This window comes from Prionailurus viverrinus, chromosome A1, assembly GCF_022837055.1.
Source record: "Prionailurus viverrinus isolate Anna chromosome A1, UM_Priviv_1.0, whole genome shotgun sequence".
NCBI lineage: Eukaryota > Metazoa > Chordata > Mammalia > Carnivora > Felidae > Prionailurus > Prionailurus viverrinus.
Window position 1 is genome coordinate 211,234,680 of NC_062561.1, and position 15,628 is coordinate 211,250,307.

The 15,628-nt window shown below is 39.0% G+C and overlaps 1 long non-coding RNA gene and 1 other non-coding gene across 3 annotated transcripts in view; both read right to left on the minus strand.

Annotated features, from left to right (window-relative positions):
* Window positions 1-15,628, minus strand: part of LOC125168327 (uncharacterized) — a 56,237-nt gene that overhangs the window by 15,957 nt on the left and 24,652 nt on the right. The window contains exon 2 of one of the 2 annotated variants that reach the window (XR_007153087.1): window positions 6,312-6,548. The exons of the other annotated variant lie outside the window; for it this stretch is intronic. This is a non-coding gene — a long non-coding RNA (uncharacterized LOC125168327). The remainder of the gene's footprint in view (window positions 1-6,311; window positions 6,549-15,628) is intronic. 2 annotated transcript variants of the gene reach the window in all.
* On the minus strand, window positions 4,076-4,212 carry LOC125146852 (U4 spliceosomal RNA). The gene has a single exon (XR_007144906.1). It is a non-coding gene; the product is annotated as a U4 spliceosomal RNA (small nuclear RNA).

Here is a 15,628-nt window from a genome sequence, read left to right on the forward strand (position 1 = left end):
GGTTAGACAGGAACCATCAACCTTCCCTAAAACTTACGAGAAGGTACAGCCCTCATCCTCCTGAAAACAAGAACAAAAGCCAAAGACAAAACAACCTCTGCCCCCCCCCTCGTCCCCCTCAAAAGGCAAAAGCACAGAAATCATTTAGCTGGATTATGTTATTTTCTCCAAGAATGTTCAGCAGCTTGAATAAAGATGCAGGAAAAGAACTTTTGGGACAAGGAAAGCAGTCAGGGTAGGAAGGAGTGGGGTTTGTTTGTGGTAGCGGATGGGGAGAACGTGGTGAGGCTGTAGCCCTGGAGTTCTCGAAGAAGTGAAGAGTTTATGGGGCCATGCCAGAAGAAGTAATGTGGGGAAAGAAGTGCTGGTGACTGAGGGGGTAGACATCTGAAGGAAAAATTGTTTACTACTTGTGACCACTTCCATTACTCAGGCAAAGTCAACTGAAAGGTAACGTGGTTTTGATAGTTTGAGGCAACTACTATAAAATTTAGTCTTGTTTTATGTCTCACTCTGCTTATAATATCCCGAGTGATTTCAAAATACATTGCATAGTGCACCACGCAGATGGTGACAATCAAAGAAATCTCTATCATTTTTCCTCAAGAGCTTTTGCAAGGAAATGTGTGATTTTTCTGTAGGTTTTATCTGCAAAGGGTGGTACGACATACTGCTGATCAATAGTGACCAAGCCGGATATTTGCAGGACAGTCATGACAAAAGAGGATGGCGGTTTCACAATAAGGATGAATAATGGAGAAGATAAAAGATAACCTTGACGGGTAACTCAGTTAAGAGGGAAATTGGAAATGTTTAAAGATCCTGATTCACACCAATAGGCCATTGTATGGGATTGCATCTAAACGAATAAACAATCTTTATACAGACGATTTCCTTGAGTCACAGATTTTTCCTCGTGAGCAGAGAACTGTGGCATTTTGGAAACTGGATGAAAGATTTTATTAATATGAAATTATTAACATGAAATAATAGGATCTTCCTCAACAGTACTGTAGCAAATGTTGTGGGAGAAAAATCACTCAGCGATTCAGCACCTACCGTGTGCCTAGACAAGGGGATGGGCACTGTTTGAAGAGCTATGTGATCCCTGATTTTAAGGTACTTCTGGCTCATTTGGAGAGATGTAGCATAATGGAATATTCCTCACAGGAATGATGGGAGGAAAACAAGATAATAACCTCTGATGAATTGCAAAGAATAAAAGTGGTATAAAAATTCAGAGAAAGGTGAGCTCAGATTAGTTGAAATATATGTTGAGGGCTCAATGGAAGTTATTATTGGATGGATTCAGAACTAGAAGACCCAGATTAGAATCTTCTGCTGTCATTTACTGATTTGTGACTTCGAACAAGTTTATTGAACTTGTCTGTTCTTAATTTGTAAAGTAGGAGTGATGGTATGTATCTTGCAGTACTGGAAAGAATATTCTCAGATCTGTTTCTTGTCTTTTCTGTATCACAGTCCAGTAGGGGTGGCAAGAAGCTGCATTTCCCAAGTGCTCTGCCCTAAACTGTCCTGCCAGATTCATACATTGAAGCTCCTCAACCCCCAAGATGACCGCATCTACAGAGAGGTTCCTTGGGAGATAATTAAGGTTAAATGAGGGCTTAAGCGTGGGGCCCTAATCCAAGAGGGCTGTAGCCTTATAAAAAGAGGAAGAAATCTCTCCCTTTCTACTCCTTCTCCCCCTCCCTCCCTCTCTCCCCTCCCTCTCCCTCCCTGTCTCTCCCTCTTCCTCTCCTCTCTGTGAGGACACAGCAAGAACACAGCCTTCTGTAAGCCAGAAAGAGAATCCTCACCAGAAACTCACCATGCTAGCACCTTGAGCCTGGACTTTCCAGCTCCCAGAACTCTGATAAATACATTTCTGCTGTTTAAGCCACCCAGTCTATGGTATTTTCTTACGGCAGCCCAAGCTGTCTAATGGAGCAGGTTTCCATGTCAGGAGGGTCAGGCCAATGGCAGATACAGGAGAAGACTAAAAAGTGGGAGGGAGGGAAAGGCCAGAATATGTCTCTCCTTCTCTCTACCTCAGCAGCATCTCCAGCCTCTTGCATGACCTCAACTCCCTGTATTTAGCCTGATTCTAGCTTCTAGCTTCTAGCTGCTGTTGGGGAAGTCTGATCGTGGACCCCAGTAGCACCAGTTCCTCTTCCTTTTGTCTCTCAGGCCTTGGGTGCTTGTAGCTCTCTGCTCTTACAAATCTCTGGATTGCCTCACTGTCTCCCATTTTGTTACTGTCAGCTCTCCTATAATCTGTGTTATCAATTTTCCCTCTATTAGTTGTTAAATTCCCTCTATTATAAAAATGTAAATATGTTTTCTGTTTTCTGGTTGAATTTTGACGAAGACAAAGGGTAAATTTTAAAATGTAACACTGTGAAGCTATAATGTGCCTTACAAGTAATAACCATATATACACAGAGGGCACACTATATGTATGTGTCTTTCCCCATCTTGCCCATGATGCCTGTGTGACTATGTTTGTGATATGTCTTCTTGGATCTAATTGATTATTCTAGAGGGCCCAAAGAGGGCTCATCACAGGTCACAGTGTTGACCTAATCACAATCCCTCTCTCAGAGCCTGGAACTAAGGTACACAGAGGGACATTTTAGCCAGCAGTGGTCGCTGAAGCTGAGAAGCCAAGCCATGAAGTTCATGACTATGTTCTGGTGAGTAAAAGATTCTGGTGGAGAAAGAGGACCAAAGAGTAGGTCACATGGCTCCTAAGAAGTAGAGAGTATAGCCTTGGTTCCAGGTAACTTTCAATTCCCCAGTGCTAGTTTTGTATAGGTCTGGTATTCCCACCCTCACATTTCATGAAATTCTTTAAATGTTTTCCATAAAGTTACCTTCAATGGGGCTAGCTTCTTTGGATATCTGTGTTTTTGAGTGCTTGATCATGCATCCATCCATGTACACATACACACATATGCACACACACACACACACACACACACACTTCTGCAGACTTTGAGCTGCTTTTAAAAATATTTAGCTTGTGGTTGGGCAAAGAGACATTTATATGGAATTCTGCTGAGGATGAACAACATGAGCAAAAGTTCATGGATGAGAGAGATGAGACTCTAGAATATCTGGTTGACTGCTCTGCTTGTTTTAACTAACAGAGTTTACCATTATGTCTAGAGGCAAATTGTTTTTAAGTTAAATATAGTTGGAATGTTATAGCCCTTACTCTATATAGAAAACTAATAATGTTGGTGTTCCCTAAAGTCTGATTTAAAAGAACATAATTTTAACATTCACAAAAGAGCAGTAATCATTACATTAAAATATATTAAAAACCAGATTTATAAGCAGCATGTTTCTCCCATGCTCTGAAGGTCATGCCACCAGGTTTCTGCAAAATTGGGTCAGGAAGAAAATTCAGTAACAAAGGGACTCTCTCTGGAAACCATCCTATTTGTAGTTTCTTGAAGATAAAATGTTGAATCTCAGAGCACCTACTAGATCTTCAGTACCAGACACAACAGGGTTTTTGGGTGTTGTTTTGTCTTACTATGAGGTGTTCCTGCTGTCGTTCATTCCCTGCCTAAAAGAATCTTGCTATTGAAATGAACATTCCTGTATTGATCAAATGGGTATATTCTAAAATAGGCTGGAATCTGTTTTATGACGTCAATGTGAAAATGTCACTGTACAAGAAGGGATGGGGGGGCTCCTGGGTGGCTCAATCAATTGAGCACTGACTCTTGATCTCAGCTCAGGTCTTGATCTCAGGGTCGTGAGTTTGAGTCCTGCCTTGGGCACACAGAGCCTGCCTAAAGAATAAAAAAATAAAAATAAAAAAAAGAAGAAGGACAGAAATGGAAATGTGGAATGTGATGCAGAGGAGAGTCCCTGTTACAAAGTTTTAGAAGATCTTAATCGGGGCGCTTGGGTGATTCAGTTCTTTGAGAGTCCAACTCTTGATATTGGCTCATGTCCTGATCTCAAGGTCATAAGATTGAGTCTAGCGTCCGGCTCTGTGCTGACAATGTGGAGCCTGCTTGGGATTCTCTCTCTCTTCCCCTCCCCCCCAAATAAATAAATGAACAAACATTAAAAAAAAAAAGATATTGATCAACTTCACCAGTATCTGGAATTTGGAAGTTGTTTCTTTTAAATTAGCAATAATCGTGCCTTGGATGAAACTCATTGGCTACGATACTGCCATTGTGCAAAGCTTGGAAGTTGTTTCTTTTAAAATAAAGAGTATTTTCTGGACATAATATTTGCATGTGCTATAGTGGGTTTTACCTGATTACACAAGCCCATTTGTTAATGTGCTGTACTAATATTTATTGCCTTGCGTTCCATTGTTGTTGACATCTGTCTTTTAGTTTTGGCACTTTTTCTTTATGTTCCACTCATTCTTCTGACAGCACCATGAAATGAACATGCTCCATAAGCCCATTGGTCCCAGGAGGTGGATGAGAGACACATGGCACAGAGCTGCCTCAATCAAGCTGCCCCTAACAAGCACAGCCTGCATCAGCCAACCACAAGCTAGCTCATGGGCTAAATAAATACCTACTGTCATAAGGGTAATGAAAATTTGTGGTTGTTTGTTAAGCATCATTATTGTAGGCATAGTTAACTGATACCACAATAGCAGTAGTTTATTATTGAACTCAGTAGTTCCAATAACAGCCTTTTGATTCCCTCTCTTGTGATTGTGACAAATGTAATAGCTCCCCTCGTGAATTGGTTTATGGTGTTCCCGGAATCATTCTGGAAGACCAGTTTAGAGTTTGCTGCTCCACTGCCTCAAACAGTTTTTAATGATCAACTTCCTTTTCTGTTTAGGATAACTATACCACCTCACATTCATTAGGATGGCTACTACAGAAAAACAAACAGAAATATGAATGTGGGCAAGGATACGGAAATATCGAAACACCTTTGAACTGTGGTGGGCACATAAAATGGTGCAACTGCTATAGAAAACTGTATGGCAGTTCATCAAAAAATTAAAAATAGAATTGTGATCCATCAATTCCACTTTTAGGTACGTACTCAAAAGACTTGAAAGCTGACTTGAAGAGATATTTATACACCCATGTTTATAGTAGCATTATTTACAATCCAGGAGGTGGAAGCAGCCTATATGCCCATCAACAGATGAATAAACTGTAGTATATACATTCAGCCTTAAAAAGGAAGGAAATTCTGATACATGCTGCAACATGAACGAACCTTGAAGGCATTATGTTAAGTGAAGTAAGCCAGTCACAAAAGGACAAAAACTGTATGAATCAATTAATGTGAGGTACCTAGAGTAATCAAATTTATAAAGACGGTAATCCTAAAGACAAGAAATATAGGTATACTCTGGCTACCCCTCCACCCTCTGGCTCATTTTAGGATCAGAATAATATGGGGTAGGGCCAAGACTGTTGTTTATCCCATTATCATCTCTGTAATAGTCTGAATAAGGAACTAGCATAAAATGGCTGCATTTCCTCCTATACAAAAAAAAAAAAGGTATTAGTTGAACCCATAGTAGACAATGTGTAGTACATGCTGTCAGTGTCCTAAACGTGTCCCTGTAAAATTCAGTGTGCTTTCCTGAACTTCCAGTTGCCAGTGCCTGAGTCTTTGCCTGAGGGTTCTTTCTTCCATCTCCAACCCCAACTACAACCCTGAAGCCTTAAAGCTGCATTATGAAGCCTGAAAATGGACTCAAAGTCCCTCCCAGTGATTTCTAGCAGAAAAAGTCAGGAAGTTCTGGTGTGATAAACTGAGATGGGTATAGGGCAGGTAGTGTGAACAAAGAACAAATGTGGGAAAAGCAAAGCAAAATGGTGGAAGGCAATTGCTAGAAGAGAAGACTTGGGACCTAGCTTTCACTTTTGAGCACTTGTGCTGGTTATACAATGTGTGATGAGTCAGCCTCAGTTAAACGCACAGTTGGAGGTAAACCTTAAATTACCTTGATTTTCTTATAAGAAAATTATTTTACTACAGTGAGTAAAGTTCTTTGGCCATGAGCCCTACTCATTTCATCTTCTGCATTAAAACTGAATACATTGGAAGGAAAAAGCCACTGCGGGTGCAAGTTGGCTTGAGGAGTTACTCTGGACTCTGCCTCCCACTTTCCCTGTCAAACTTTGTTCTCCCTGGTTTCTGTCTTATTGATTCCACACCCATTTTATCTCTGCATCACTGAGAGAACTGACAACTCTGGCCCGAACCTTGAGGAACTCATAATCTGGTTGAGGAGACAGCCATGTAATCAGAGTCAAGTAGTAGGTAGCAAGTGCTAACATAGGGACCTAACTTACATGCTATGGAAACAGAAGACAAAGCTGCTAATTCTAGCTGGTGCCATTGAAGGCGCATGAACTAACAGGCACTGAGAGATTAGGAGGAGATTTCCAAGCCGAGAAGACTGTAGATACATTTCAGGCAGAAGGACCACCATGCCTTCTTTGTGTGATTCTTGGGATCTTCATTTTTAGGCAAGTAAACACTGTGGGGCTGTTTGCAAACTTGAACACTCCGCATATGTTCCTTGACAGCTATTGGGGGAAAAATAATCCATTTGGAAAGTTAGTATTTTGGGGAAAAGCAGTGTGTGTTTTTTTTTTTTAAGTTAATTCCTCTTTGAGAAACCATCTCTGATGCATAGCTTCCCAAAATGTAGGCATTTATTTCTTATGAGTTGAGAACTTTAATGGATAAGCCACATAATTTGAAATTAATACTCACAGGCAACATTAACAAGGGTCAAAGCACAAGTACAAAGTCAACTTGATGTGTATATTGCTTTTTCATTAAAGGGAGGGAATACCTAGAGTTCAAATTCCAAAGGCAATTATCAAACAAGTTTAGGCAATGTATCAGTTCAGGCCCTGATTTTTCATCTAAAAACACCTGATTTTCTATGAAGTTGTTTCCTCTCTTTTTATTTATTTATTTTTATTAAAAAAAATTTTTTTAACGTTTATTCATTATTGAAAGATAGAGAGAGACAGAGCATGAGCAGGGAAGGGGCAGAGAGAGGGAGGCACAGGATCCAAAGCAGGCTCCAGGCTCTGAGCTGTCAGCACTGACCCTGACGCGGGGCTCGAACTCTCAAACTGTGAGATCATGACCTGAGCCAAAGTCAGACGCCCAACCGACTGAGCCACCCAGGTGCCCTGAAGTTGTTTCCTCTTTTAAAGCATCACTATAAAATGAAGATTTTGGAGAATTTAGAGAAAGAGATCGTGGTGTTACTTTTGTTACACAGCTAAACATATATTGGGAACCTTCTTCATTTCTCTTTTGGTGGAAAAAGTTAAAAAATTTAGGAATGCTTTTCACCGGACATTGTTAACATGAAAAAGTTTTCACTTGAATATTTGTATTTGTAAGACATTAGATATTTTTAGGAGATTAGATACTGTGAAGGAAAATAACTAATACTGAATATATAACTCTGCCCAGTTCTACCATTTATTATTCTGTGGGTTGAGTCACATTTATTATTCTGTGGGTTGAGTCACATTTTGGGTTGCTATTGTTGGTAAGGTCCTTTATGGCCCCAAACTCTGCTCCTCCTGTCTTCTTCTTCGTCTGCCTTTTTATTGCCAGTTGTGGGGAATAATTTTATCTCTTGGGAGTCATATTTGCAAATGTAATATGTCAGTTAGGCAACAGATTGGATTGCTGTACAAAAGAGACACCAAATTACAGTAGCTTAAGCAAGACAGATTATTTCTCTCTCGCAAAGAAGTCTGCAGAGGCATTTTAGTGACAGCATGACTTTGCCATGGTTTCAGGAGCACTATCTTGTTACTCTGACATTATCACACGAGAGTGTTTTTTCTAATTAGTTTTTTGTTTTTTAGTTTTTTAATTTATTTATTTAGAGAGAGAAAGCATGCAGGAAGGGCAGAGAGAGAGAAAGCATGCAGGAAGGGCAGAGAGAGAGGGGGAGAGAGAGAGAGAAGGAGAGAGAGAGAGAATCCCAGGCAGGCTCCGCAACATCAGTGCAGAGCCCAGCTCGGGGCTCGATCCCACAAACTGCAAGATCATGACCTGAGCCAAAATCAAGAGTCAGATGCTCAACCGACAGCCACTCAGGTGCCTCGACACTCAGGTTTTAATCCTTTGGTTGAAAATGGCTGATTCAGCTACACCAGTGACCAATTTATTGTAAAACTAATGAAGATTCAGTTTCAGGATCCTTCACTTACATGGATCCTTTCCATGTGTTATGTGATGTTGTAGGGGCTGCAGGCTTCTGGGATATGACTGTAGGAGTACTTTTTGTGTCGTAGACCCCTTTGGTAGTTTGCTGAAGACTATGGACCCCTTTTCAGAAAAATGTTTTTTAGAAAGCCTAAAGTCCAGGGGCACCTGGGTAGCCCAGTTGGTTAAACATCCGACTTTGGCTCAGGTCGTGATCTCACATTTCAAGCCCGGCATCAGGCTCTCTCCTGTTAGATCCTCTGTCTCCCTCTCTCTCTGTCCCTCCCCTGCTCTCTCACTCTCTGTCAAAAATAAATAACTGTTTAAGAAAGCTTAAAGTAGGGGTGTCTGGGTGGCTCAGTAGGTTAAGCATCCGGCTTCAGCTCAGGTCATGATCTCAGAGTTCTGTGTCTCCTTCTCTCTCTGCCCCTCCCCCATCCCCTGCTCACCCTCTGTCTCTCTCTCTCAAAAATAGTAAAAAAAAATTTTTAAGAAGCTTAAAAGTATAACACATAGGATGGCAAAGGAGTCCAACATATTCAATAATCAAAATATTTTAAAAATTTTGTGATATAGAAATATATGTCCTTCTTTATTACACATTAAACAATCAGATCTAGTGATGGGACTAATAACTACCATAATTTTGAAGTTGTAATGAGCACTAAAGATATTTCACAAATCTTCATTAATTGGAATTCGTATGAACATATTTAATTTATATTGATGACAACAAGGTCACAGGCAAAACAAATATAACCATGCTTTTGTCTACATTTATCGTAGAAGGAAAAATATTGAAAGTCACACTCCCCAAGGTAGGAGATCTGAGTGGCGTATTTTCATGGATTCTATATTGGTTCTCTAAATAAGAGACAACAATTATCCTTATATTTGATTGTTTTTATTTTCCATCTCAGTTTCTGTGTCCACTTCTTTTCATTTTCATCAATATATATTGTAATTATCTCAGGGTTTTCCTCTATTTCAGCAATTCAAATTTTTAGTAGACACTATTCTTTTTTTTATATATTTATTTGCGTTTTAATGATATTATTTTAGTCTTCAGTTTTCCCTTTGGGGCACCTGGGTGGTTCGGTTGGTTAAGCATCTGACTTCGGCTCAGGTCATGATCTCAACAGTTTGTGGGTTCGAGCCCTGCATCTGGCTCTGTGCTGATAGCTCAGAGCCTGGAACCTGCTTCAGATTCTATGTTTCCCTCTCTCTCTCTCTCTGCCCCACCCCCACCTTGTGCTTGCTCTCTCTCTCTCAAAAATAAATAAACATTAAAAAAAGTTTTCCCTTCGATTCACAAGCCCTCTTTTTATTTTATTTTGATCTTTCTTGGTTTCTTGATTCATTTCTTGGTTTCTTTAGTTTATATTCTTATTCAGTTTTTATACAGTGTTGCAAGTTCAGGGAGTTTCCTTCTGTTCCTTGAATTAGGTTTTCTTTGGGTTTGAGCATTCTGTCTTTTTCTTTGCCAATTTCCATTACTGCTTTTTTTAAAAAAACATTAAAAAATTTTTTATTTTAGAGAGGGAGAGTGGACGTGAGCAAGGGAGAATGGCAGAGGAAGAGAAAGAGAGAATGCCAAGCAGGGTCCACACTCAGCACAGAGCCCAACACTGGGTTGGATCCCATGATCCTGGGATCATGACCCGAGCTGAGATCAAGCGTCAGATGCTCAACTGACTGAGCCACCCAGGTGCCTCTCCATTACTGCTTTGTGAAAAGAAGGACGAAGAAGAGGAAGAAGAACAAGGAGGAAGAGGAGAGAGAAAGACAGGGTGGTTATCCGTTTGCTTTTCTCGAGACTTGAGATTAGTGAGAATTCTTCAAATTCATTACAATGTCTGGGTGGTGGAGGTGGTGTTAGGAGCTAAGCCACTTCTCTGCTCAACTCCAGAATCTTCTCTTTCTTTCTTTGAACACCTGATGTTAAGGTTTGTAGCACTAGCTTAAACCCCTTTTCTTGTTTGGTGGTTGCTAGTAAAGTTTTGGATCATTCTGTTAGGTGAAGTAGGATAGAAGTCTTTAAAGAAGTTCTAATCTTATATCGTATCCCAGAAGGCAGAACCTGAGATTTTGAGTAATAAATTAGGCCTAAGTATACCTAATTCAAAGAGTTGTTAGAACAATACAATGGATTGATGTTTGCAAAATGTACAGAACAGTATTTGTTGTGAAGAAGGCAGGTTGATGGAATGCATTTGATTTAAATAAAATCAATTATTCGTCAAGTATACCAATAAAGCTAGGGGAAAAATAAAATGAATAACTGTAATAGCATCTTTATATATACTATAAACATTGAAATATGTACACTTACAAATCATCTTCTCAAGATATGTGCATAGTTCTAATACTTAAAAATACTAATACTTTTACTACTGACAGAGGGCACATTATCAATGCAGACATCCAAAACAAGTTTCCCACTTAGACCATTAAGATTGACCCTTAATTTATTTTCTGAATTATGATCCTTTTAGGTGAGTCAGGAGAATCAGGAAAAATCACAGTCATCTATGGGAACATGTCGATACATTTGCAGCCAATTCTTGATTATCACATGGGGATTTTCCACCTGTGTGATTATCAGTGCCTTCCAGATGATGTCGAGAAAACAAAAAAAGATTCTGCTGTTTGGTATGGTGCAAATTAATGTTTCTTTCTTCTTTCTATTAGTGAAATCTAGACCAGATGGTATTCCCAAGCAAACCCTCCTATTCAGGAGTCTATAAACAGAACATGTCTTTCCATACCAACCCTATTTTAGAAATCTGTGCTGTCTCCTGTTGGTGGGAATGCACAGCCACTGTGGAAAACAGTATGGAGGTTCCTCAGAAAGTTAAAAATAGAATTAGCCTATCATCCAGTAATTGCACTACTGGGTATTCACCCCCAAAATACAAAAACTCTAATTCAAAGGAACACATGCACTCCTATGTTTATTGCGGCATTATTTACAATATCAAATTATGGAAGCAGCCCGAGTGTCCACTGATAGATGAATAAATGAAGAAGATGTGATATATATCTATATATCTATAGATAGATAAATATATATGTATTTTATATTATACATATTGGAATATTGTAAATATATTGTAATATATATAATACATATTATATATTTTGGAATATATTATATAGGAATATATTACATATATTATATATGAATAGATTGTATTATATATATTGGAATATATTATATATTATATATAGGGATATATGTAATATATACATAATAGAATATTATTCAGCCATAAAAAGGAATGAAGTCTTGCCATTTGTAACAACATGGATGGAGCTAGAGAGTGTAAGTGTAAGAGAGTGTAAGTCAGAAAGACAAATACCATATGATTGCACTCATATGTGGAATGTAAGAAACAAAAATGAGCAAGGGAAAAAGAGAGAGAGAGAGAGGAACCAAGAAGCAGACTCTTAACTACAGAGAACAAACGGATGGTTTGGGGAGGGGAGGTGGGTGGGGGATGGGTGTACAGGTGAAGGGGATGAAGAGTGCACTTATCATGGTGAGCGCTGAGCACTGTATAAAATTGTTAAACCACTATATTTTACACCTGAAACCAATATAACACTGTATGTCAACTATACTGGAATTAAAATAAAAACTTAAAAAAAAACCCAGAAATCTGTGCTGCCTTTTCCATGAGCCTTCTGGAAGAATGACTCATTTGCCTTTATTAAATGGAAAGTGAAAAGGAAAACCTTGAAGAACTACTTGTTCAAAGAATCAACCATATGTATTTGATAAAAATGAAAACAAAAATAAAAATAAAAATAAACATAAAAATAAAAATAAAAATAAAAATATACAGGGGCGACTGGGTGACTCAGTGGGTTGAACGTCTGATTCTTGATTTTGGCTAGAATCGTCATCCTAGGATTGTGGGATCCAGCCCTGCATCCAGCTCCATGCTGAGCATGGAGCCTGCTTGTAATTCTCTCTCTGTCTCTGTGTCTCTCTCTGTCTCTCTGTCTCTCTCTCTAAAATAAAAAAAAATAATAAGAGGCAGCTGGGTGGCTCAGTCAGTTAACCAAACGACTCTTGACTTCGGCTCAGGTCATGATCTTGCGGTTTGTGGTTTCGAGCCCCAAGTCAGGTTCTGCATTGACAGTGTGGAACCCGCTTGGGATTGTCTCTTTTTCCCTCTCTCTTGCCCTTCCCCTGCACTCTCTCTCTCTCTCTCTCTCTCTCTCCCAAAATAAATAAATAAACTTAAAATAATGATAATAAAATACAAAATATAAAATATATATATATTGAAGAGTGACAGGGAGGACAATGTGAACTTTCCCCCCATTTTTTCTTCCCTTGTTTTCCCCTTATATGATTGTAAATTCCTATGCAGGGAGGAATTCAGTCTTATCCATCTTTTTATTCCACTTTCTGCCCCTATCACCTAGCAGAATGACTGGCACAATTGTAGGTATGTAAAGAGTTTTTGAATAAATCAACATATGTATTTCATGTGTGAACTAAACATTCCAATCTGATTTACAGACATCCTTTATTAAGCTTGTCAGATCTAAAAACATATTTTTCATTTTCCGAGGAGCTAAACATACAATTAGAGGACTGTAGGACTAGTCATTATCTAATGCTACCAGAAGAATTGCTGTCACAACTCTTCTTGGAGACTAGACTATTCCCAAGCCTCCTTATAGTTAGGGTCAAGTGCATCATTTTGCCTCATCCTACTGGGAAGACTAGATTGTAGAAGTCATTTGGAGAGAACATTGTGGGCATGGTCATCATATTTTCTCCAGGTATTGATGGCATTCATAGTATGATTGCTAGAGATTCCTCAAATTTCATATCTATGTCCTGACAATAGTCTTTTGTGAAAAAGCAAATGACTACTTTTTATTATTGGTGTGTGTGTGTGTGTGTGTGTGTGTGTGTGTTAAACAACACACTTGACCAATACAGCCAAAGAGTCAAGAAAAGGCCCATGACTCATTTCTTGGGTGTTCCCTTTCTTGATGGGTGGCTTATGTAAGTCAAGGCTATTGCATTCTCTGAAATTAACAGGTGTGTGCCTACATACTGTGTTTTAATATACCTCCCTTCACAGTTGGTAGCATTCTCAGGATCAAAGGCTATTCAAGTGCTGAAATGCTTTGCACTTTCTAGTCTACATAAGTTTGTTTATCCTCACCCTTCAATAGTGGGTGCCATCTGTTGTCCCTATAAATCTGTTGAGGTCAGTTTTATCATTAAAACCATGTCAAATGCACTCGTGTCTCATGCAATGCTTTACATTATAGCACAATTTATCTTAGCTTTTGAGATGGAAACTACATATATGTAGTTAAAGAAGAGTCAAGAATAGCTTGACAAGAAGCCAACCAGGTACAGGCCGACCCGCATGAAGTATTGCAAAAAGACAATCAGTAATAAGAATTGATGATACCTGTGCCAGGGATTTATCTTTAGAATTCAGCATCCCTACTTCATTCACTATTATCTGTCATGCTTTAGTATTTCCATTTATTAGGCAGGCTGGGGTGGGGATGTGGGCTACGTCTTACGGTATATCCTGCATATTAGTTTTGGAAATTGTTACGGGCTCACACATCTAGGGCATAAAAGAAAACCAGTCAAGTCAAGTGAAATGAGCTGGAAGGTTAATGAATTTTGAAGTGATTGCCAGCCAGGCTGATACCACTCTTCTTGAGGTGGCTAGATCTCACTCATTAGCTACATAAATCCATCAATTAATACAAGGAAATTTAGTGGGCACTCACTCTACATCTATAACTATTGTTGCCACACTGTGCTAAGTGCTAGGTCACTTTTGCTGGTAGGATTTAGGGCATATACATACACACATACCATTTCAAATGTTTAAATTTCAAAGTTAGGGCTTGGGACATTAAAGTAGATTTGAATGGATAATGCAATTTCATAATTTTTGTGACATAACTATAGCTTCATTAGGAACTTTTCTTTTGCATTGTCAAAACACTTCTGAAATATCTTGCTAAAGGTTACTGTTGCATGAGGATGGTTTCTGTTCAAAAAAGGGCATGCTTCTTTTTTTCAGTGGGAACCCTTTATTTTTATTTAAAAGAATTTTTAAAGTTTATTTATTTGAGAGAGAGAGAGAGAGCGCATGTGCACAAGGGAGGAAGGAGCAGAGAGAGAGAGAGGGAGAGAGAATCCCAAGGAAGCTCCACAACACCAGCGCAGAGCCTGATGTGGGACTTGAACTCGCAAATCGTGAGATCATGACCTGAGCTGAAATCAGACACTTAACCGACTGAGCCACCCAGGCACCCCCAATGGGAACCCTTTAAAAATAATTCGATTGCTTCTTTAAAAAATATGTAATGAATTGAAATTATTCTTAAATATTCGGATTCACTTCTTCAATGAATTCAGTAAGATAATTCAAGCCCTTCTTACTCCCTTACCCTGACACTTTTTATTTATTTATTTTTTAGACTTATTTTTTTAGTAATCTCTACACCCAATGTGGGGCTCAAACTCATACCCCTGAGATCAAAGTCACATGCTCTTCTGACTGAGCCAGCCAGGTAACCCCTACACTGACACTTTTAAAGTGATATACCTATATTTTAGTTATTCTTGGGGACTCCTGCCTTGAAACAATTGTAGCATTTTATTTTTTACTCATATATAAGATAGGTCTGTGGTTATTGGTAATTATTTAGTATGAAAAATCATGGTATCCATAGTGACTATGGGGAACAAATCTTATCTTTACATTAGCTTGAGTAAGGAGAGGCAAATTAACCTTCATGAAATTTTGTCTTTGAAGAAGAAAAATTGGGGTGATAGAAGAAAGACTGAAGAAATGTGACCAGTTGCCAAAAGAGATGAGATAGCCTGATTTGGGGTTGCTGGAATTATTACTAATGATGAGAGGTATTTTATAAATGTTAGATATTACATACAAACTGCCTAGAAAATATGCAAAATAATATACTTTCATGTCTGTATAGAAAATATGTTTAAAATATGTCTACAAATTCTTTGACACACGTACCTTCAAGAAGTGGAGTCTAAATTTCCTCTCCTGGAGTGTGGGCTGGACTTAGGGGTTCACTTTTAACAAACAGAATAAAGCAGAAGTGATAGCATGCAACTTAGGAGACAGGGTCATAAAGGGCACTGCACCTTCCTCTTTTTTCTCTCTCTTGGATTGCTTCCATTGGGGAAAGCCAACTGTTATGTTTTAAGGACAACCAGGCAGCTCTGTAGAGAGACCCACACAGTGAGGAAGTGAGGCCTCCTGCTAATAGCAAGTTAGGATCTGAAGCATCTTGTCAATGACCTTGTCAGTAAGCCATCTTGGAAGTGGATTCTCCCACCCCAGTCATGTCTTCAGATGATTGCAGCCCTAGCTGATATCTTGACTTGCAA